This window comes from Eptatretus burgeri, chromosome 6, assembly GCF_056783735.1.
Source record: "Eptatretus burgeri isolate ZD-2024b chromosome 6, Ebu_testis_v1, whole genome shotgun sequence".
Taxonomy (NCBI): Eukaryota; Metazoa; Chordata; class Myxini; order Myxiniformes; family Myxinidae; genus Eptatretus; species Eptatretus burgeri.
Window position 1 is genome coordinate 83,215,247 of NC_140966.1, and position 7,370 is coordinate 83,222,616.

At 43.1% G+C, this 7,370-nt stretch overlaps 1 long non-coding RNA gene across 1 annotated transcript in view; it reads right to left on the reverse strand.

Annotated features, from left to right (window-relative positions):
• The window catches only part of LOC147025193 (uncharacterized), an 83,772-nt gene that overhangs the window by 32,337 nt on the left and 44,065 nt on the right, over window positions 1-7,370 (reverse strand). The window contains exon 4 of the long non-coding RNA XR_015059387.1: window positions 1,793-1,901. This is a non-coding gene — a long non-coding RNA (uncharacterized LOC147025193). The remainder of the gene's footprint in view (window positions 1-1,792; window positions 1,902-7,370) is intronic.

The window sequence follows — 7,370 nt, forward strand, 5'->3', positions numbered from 1 at the left end:
CACAATAACAAAATAGGCAAAAAGCTCTATTGTTATGTCTGGATGGGGGAAGTAAGTACATTTCAGTAAGTACATCTGTATTCTTATGTCTGGCTTCTTTCTTGGGACCACGGTGCAGTCATTGATCTTTATTTTGATTATTTATGGTCAGTCCTCCACTAAACTTGCTGCTCTCGTTCCTCACCAAATAACCTGAAATATTTACCTCCGCCACCGAACGTGGATGGAGGTCATGTTTTCACCCCTCTCTCTCTGTCTGTCTGTCTGTGAGCAGGATATCTCAAAATGTGGAGGGATTCGGACGAAACTTGGTGGACATGTTGGGTGTGTGACAAGGACGAAATGATTCGATTTTGATGAAAATCTGGATGTAATCATTTTTTAATTCTCAAAGTGATTCTTCACCATTGAGAGATGGGGCCAAAAATGATATGTAGCATATTTCAAAAAGTTGTGAACGAGTTATTGCAAAACTTGGTGGATGAGTTGGGAAGGTAACAAAAACAAGCTGATTAGATTTCGGTTAAGGTCCGGATCCAGATCCAGCCTATCAGTGGGATACATAAAGTAAGCTGTCCAGCCTGCTCGAGGTATGCGCTCCATTGAATGCCGATATATATATATATATATATATATATATATATATTGGATATATATTGAAAACCAAAGTGTCTGTTCATGCTTTCATCTGTCTCCCGTTTATGGCGGCTGCTTTAAGTGCTGCATTTGAAAAGATGCGCACACAGGTTATTCTCCAAGATGATCTGGTTCAATGCTTTTGGTGTCTTTTGCAGTGACAGCAGTTGATTGCATGTGGCAATGTTCATGATCGCTCACCAATTGTCAGCCAAATTCAATACTCCATTTAAACCAATATATACATGAAATCGCTTTCATTCTTCTTTTTCCCAACCTTTGGAAGAAACTCCCACATTCTCTTCAATCCCACTCTTTCCTCCAGGTCTTCAAAACCGCTGTTCACCACCATCTCTCATCTTCCCCCATCCTAAACCATGATGTTTTCTACCCCCATTAATCCACCCCAAATCAACTGCTTTCCTTCCTGAAGTTCCTGTAGTGTAAGGACATGAAAGTCCCTGTAGTGTCCATCTTGTTTATCCCGTGTACCCCGCCCCATCCAAATCTTCTAATATCTCTGTTCCCCAGTGTTTTGTGCTTCCCTCTCCCACCCCTTTTGTCCCTTGTTATACGTTCTGTGTGTTAGCTCTTATACATTGTATATTTAAAAAATATATCTATATTATCACCAAATTGTGCAGACAATCTGCCAATCCCACCTAGTTTGATATTCTCCTTCACGAGGAACTTGTATGATACATGTGTTCCATGTCACACATTAGCCACAAAATTGGTTTTTACGCAGAATGCTTTGACATGCGTCATAACTGGCTCAGGATATACAATAGCATTACATAAAATTTCAGCACAGTCATATTCTTACAAAATTAAAAATTTAACATCCACCTCGGACCGCCCTTACATGTAAAGCTCACCGAGGTTTAATACTGCAACTTAGGGGTGTTTTGGGTTGTTTTTTTAAGTTTGAGTAATTGAATAATATAATGCTGACAGTGTGATATTCAGTTGTACAAACAAGATTCGAAAAAGGGAGAGGGTGAGGATCGAAACGGTATGTTCAGCAACAGTGAAGGGAGGTCAAAATTTTTCCTTTTTCACCGACATCATAAATATTTGGCCACTTCACACTTTTAGTCAAGAGGGATGAACGAACATAGACACAGACTAGAAGGGCACTCGGTCGAGCACATACCTCCGCCCGGATCCGGATCTTCACCAGAATCAAATCAATTTGTCCTTGTCACACACCAAACCTGTCCACCAAGTTTCGTCTGAATCCACCCACAACTTTTTGAGATATCCTGCGCACGCACACACACACACACACACACACAAAGAAAGACATCGTGCAGAGCACTTATGAAATTCCTCAAACAAATTTGACCTCAAAAATAATTGGTGGTCGAAATAAATGACCAAATCGGAAAATCCTCTTCAAATTTCAAGTCAATCGGATTTAAATTGACAATCTTAGAAATACGGCCTATGCTGACGTTTTGGCCAATACTGACTTCAAAAATAATTGGTTGGTTGAATTCAATGACCAAATATGCATATCCTGCTCAAATTTCAAGTCAATCGGATGAAAATTTATGATTTTAGAAATCTGACAAAGTTGTTGACCTTTGACCTATGTTGGCCTTTTGACCTCAAAATCATTAGGTTTCTTGCTTATTAGCAACTCTACCGTTTTGTGAAGTTTTGTGAGGATTGGTTTGAAATTGTGACCTGCCAGCGATTGACAAACAAACAGACAGAGAATAATGCACGCGATCAACCAATATCCTTGAAAAATCTTCGCTTTTCGCAGATGAAGGCATTCTCGGCTTGTCCAAACCCTAACCCTGCACCACAAGGCATCACCTGAATGAATGTCATCAATCACCTCTCTCGATTGCCGGAGATGCTGTCTTCCAACGGTACACATGACCATCAGGTGTTCTGACTTTGTATGACCGGTCTGAAACAGGATGCACTCATGTGGCTACTAGCCTCCACTCTCTGTAACAACTGGCTGGTTGAATGTGCACAGACTGACTATGCACTAAAGGAGGCAGATCAACGGTGGAGCGGTTGTAGTAGTGCGCTTGGTGACTCCAACTGGCTGCTATTCTCTCTGGTATGCGCCGAGGTAAAGATGGCCTCAACTTCCCATTGGTGGTTGAAAGTAACATTCGTGCCTGGCTTCCTCGTTGAAACATGAAAAACATGAAGGGTTGGGCCAGACTAACTCATGTCCTGAAATGGGGTGTTCCTGTAGTCAAGCAAAGCGAGGTAAGCATCCGATTTGGATCGAATGGCACGTCTCAGGAGCTGCTTGGCAAACCTGATGGCACTTTCGGCCAGACCGTTGGTTTGTGGGTATTCTGGCAATGAGGTCCTGAAGTGAAAACCCCAGTACGATGCAAAATAGTACATTTCCACAGACACCAACTGGGAGCCATTGTTACCAATGACAGTGCCGGTCAAGTATGCCATAGCATGCGAAGTGAGCTTTGATCTTGTGGATTATCTTGGATGACCGCATGTCCTCCCACTTATCCAGTTAAATGAATCCTGAGTAGTGGTTGACCTGCATGAGGTAGCGCATGTCCTGAAGATAAAATAGGTCTACTGCCAGTTTCTCCGATGGACATTGTGATATGTCATGAGACTTCAGTGTCTTCAACCTTGTTTAGCTGCCGTAGCACCACAAACATTACATTTCTAATTGAAGTTCCAAATGTCAGCATTCATACCGGGCCAGTAGATGCATTCTCGAACCCGCCATAAGCTGCTTTCCGTGCCAAGGTGAGCTGAATGAAGGCGCTTCATAAGATCAAGGCGAAGCGACCATGGTACGACATGGCGTTCACCATGATAAACAAGTCTGTGCTGTGCTGAGAGCTCATCACAGATGTGATAGTGTGGGCAAAGTTCTTCGGGCACGGAGTGGATGGCTGCTGGCCGTCCATCTCGATTCATTTGTTGAAGTAGCTGCAATGTTCCATCATTGCTTGTATGTGTTGCTTTATCCCGGCTGGTGCTGGGGGTACAAGGAACATAATTCAGCATGTTGACATACTCTTGTTGCTGTCCAAATGGCTTCATTAGCAAATATGCCCTGCTCATCGTGTCGGCCAAGTACATTTCTCTGCCTGGTCTGTATTGAATACCACTTCATATAGCTGCATCTGCAGTCGCATCCTCTACAAGTGTTTTAGAGCTCAAGCTAGTTCCTTCTCGTCAATCATTTCTAACGGCCTGTGATCTGTGTGCACTCTCACCTTCTGGCTGTAGATAAACTGGTGCAACTTCGAGTACCAACTGCACAGCCAAAAGTTTTCTCAATCTGCGCATATCTAGTTTTTGCATCAGACATGGCCCTACCAGCAACCGTGACTGCTGTTACCCCCACCTTCACAGTGGTCTTGTGAAGAGTGTTGTCCTTGTTTCAGGACGAGGTGAATAGCTCCTACCAGTCTTGTTCTTCTTCGTCCTTGTCTTCTTCTGTTTCAGTTATTCTGCATCTTTCTTGTCTTGCAGTACTCCATCAAGCTGCGGATGAAGGCATCGTAGGTGGATAGGAGTGCAGGTGTGCCAAGGAAGGACTTTGTATGATGGAGGCTGCCCAGTCAGTGACTGGCTTTGGAGGCCAACTTTGAAATGTGCTTTGCCCAAGATAAATCATGGCTGATGGATGGTAAGACCCAGGAGTTTAAATGACTAAACTTCCTCAAGAGGATTGTTTAAAAGTAGATGTGAGGGTTTTCCAGATGGTCCTTTTGGAGAGAGACAGGGAGAGTGTGAGATTTGTGAGGATTGAAAGACATGTTCCTTGTGTTTGATCAGTTTGTGATTTTGTCAAGGTCTGAAGAGAGGGAAGAGGTTGCAACCTGAAGGATGAGGATGTCACGGCAGAGGGTGGAGTCATCAGCAAAGAGATAAAGAGTTTTTCAACTTTCTTCAACTAATCGGAACACGTAGGCCATTTCAGGATAGGGACCAGAAGTTCTTCCACCACAAGTCTGGGATCACTTCCTGGCATGAGAGGAAAACAATGATCTTGCCCACTTTCTATCTGATGAACTACTTCGGAAGACTTCCTCTCTCACAGGAGACCAGGAAGTCATGACTGGTGGAGGGCATCCAGATCCTGTAAATGCAAGATCTAATAAGAGAGATGTCACAAACCTGTCTGCAATCCATGAAGAGACAGATACGTGATTTATACTCCGTGCCAAAGATGCCTACCAAAACCAATACCAGCGACTTCTTGTAATGTGTCACGATATCGATGTCCTTCTCCAACTGCACTGCCATCTTCAACGCCAAGATGTGGAAGTGTGGATGGTTGCAGGTACAACAAAACAAAGAAAATGTTTCCTGGTGCATGTGATAGCACCCACACCTGATGGGGTTCTTTTGGGCAGTTTGCTTGGATTCCATGCCTTCACCAGTTGTGATACCACCTCATCCTTCACAGGGTTCTCCAAGAAGTCATGCTGCAAGTTGTATCAGAAATCTCCTGCCCTTCTGGAAGGTATCAGTCGGAATGGTGCCATCTCAGGTCCAGAAGAATTTGTGTGTAAGCTGTATGGCGGTGAAGACTTGGAAGGTCTAAGTGTGGATGAATTGGAGTACACTCTATTCAGCAAGGCCAGGAAAGATTGGAGTGGCTTCCATGAATGAGAGATGCCCTAAAACAGTGTTTCTCAAGGTGGGGCATGAGGATTCAGAATTAATGAATCAATATATGATTGCTTTCAACATATCGTCAAGAAATTTTAGCCAATTCCCTTGGTTGAAAGAATCTGAGGTGACTGACGAGGCAACGGACGTCATTTTTGACCACTTGAAAATGTTGGTTAATGACTTCAATGACAGATTTCATGATTTGAAAGCAATGGAGTTCCCTTCTTGGTTGACTCAGCCATTTCTGGGGAATTTATTTGAAGTACCAGAGAAATACCAAAAGCCTGGTGTTGGCGCAGTGGTTCGGGCAGCGGCTTGGGATCCAAAAGGTCCTGAGTTCAAGCCCCGTTGGGCCACTGAATTAACACACCAGGGGGTTGACTCAGCCTGTCATCCTTCCGAGGTTGGCGAAATGAGTACCAGTGTACTGGGCCGGTGTATACCCCGGTTAAAATAGGTGTACCACATCCCTGTGCCGTAAGAGGCGACCAGGGTTGCGTCAGGAAGGGCATCCGGCATAAAAACTAAGCCAAATCACTATGCGGATCATACGGATGATCCACTGTGGTGACCCCTAACAGGAGCAGCCGAAAGAAGAAGAAGAAGAAGAAGAAGAAGAAGAAGAAGACGACCAGAGAAATACCAAGAGGAGTTATGCGAGTTGCAACAACATGAGTCTGTGAAAACTCTTTTCAAGATCAAAGGAACCATGATGTGGCTGTCTTAGGAGAGCGAAAAGAAATACCCAAATGACTACTTTGGCAAGGGAAGTATTGATAAATTTTCCATCATCTTATTTCGTCGAATGTGGATTTAGTGTTGTTACTGATTTGCTGCAAGCTAAGAGAAATTGACTGGAAATCACGAAACGTGGTTATTTAAGGCTGAAACTGACAAAATTGGTTCCTCGAATCAAACAAATCTGCAGCCAGCGTCAAGGAAAGGGCTCCCATTGAAGTGAGTAGCAAATGAATAAAATTTGCAATTAAGTTTTGATAAAGCCTTTTGAATACATATGTAGTATATACTGGAGCGTCTCCAATCATGGTGGTTATGGACAGAAAGGTCTTGAAGTTGTTTGGACGAGATTGCTAGCCATCCCAAAGGCCTGCATCAAACGAACATCCTGTGGATGTAAAACCAAATGCAGCACAGTGAGATGCGGGTGTTATCGTGGAAGCCAGATTTGCATGTACGAGTGTGCGTGTGATGCAGATGGGTGTGCAAATCCAATGACCTTAGCGGCCGCGGTAGATTGACGGTTTATTCGATGGTGAACTGTGGAATATCTTCATATAACTGAGTATTCACTGGTACTGTGAAAATACACAAACGTGCAAATTTTTTTAAATACTGTGCAAAATTATGGTTTTGAAAAGTTGAAATAAATAATTTCTAAAAACGATCCAAAATTCTTTTGTATATATTTTATTCTTGATAAGTAAAATGAGTGAAATTGAGTCGTTTGAAAAACAAAAATTCAAGCACTCATCAGTTTTTTGTGAAACATCTTAAATTTGACCTTTGACGATTGACACCTGACCTTTGACCCAAATTTGTTTTTTGTTTCTTTTAAAAGAAACAAAATACCTTTTATAGACGACATCTTTCTCTGATATAGGACAGTTTTAAGCCTATTTATGCGGTTAAATCTGCATTAATACGGTGCTACTTCTAAAATAAGCCTTATATCAGTGTACCATACTCTTTACACGGCGTTGGTGCTGATGAAGCAGTTTCTTGGCACAGGTTTTGCTGGGAGGTTTTCCATTGCCTTCCCAGCAGTCAATCAGGGTGGGTATTTGGAATTTCTCCAGGTTTTTTCTTGCAATAGCTTGTCTGCTCTTTGTGGGATTTTAAGCGTCCATCATCTAATGCCGACAGATGGGACACCCAGTTTAACGGTGGTCTGAGGGATGGAACACGTTGATGTCTCGCTCTGTCTGGGAAACACCAGGGTGGCAGTTTGTAGCTGGGTTAACATTCAAATCCAAGCTAAAGAGCTCAGAGTCTAGTGTGCATGTATATACATGTACAGGAACGGATTAAGGGTAGATTGGGCGCCGTGCAGTTACCCAGCCACGGGCCCTCCCACT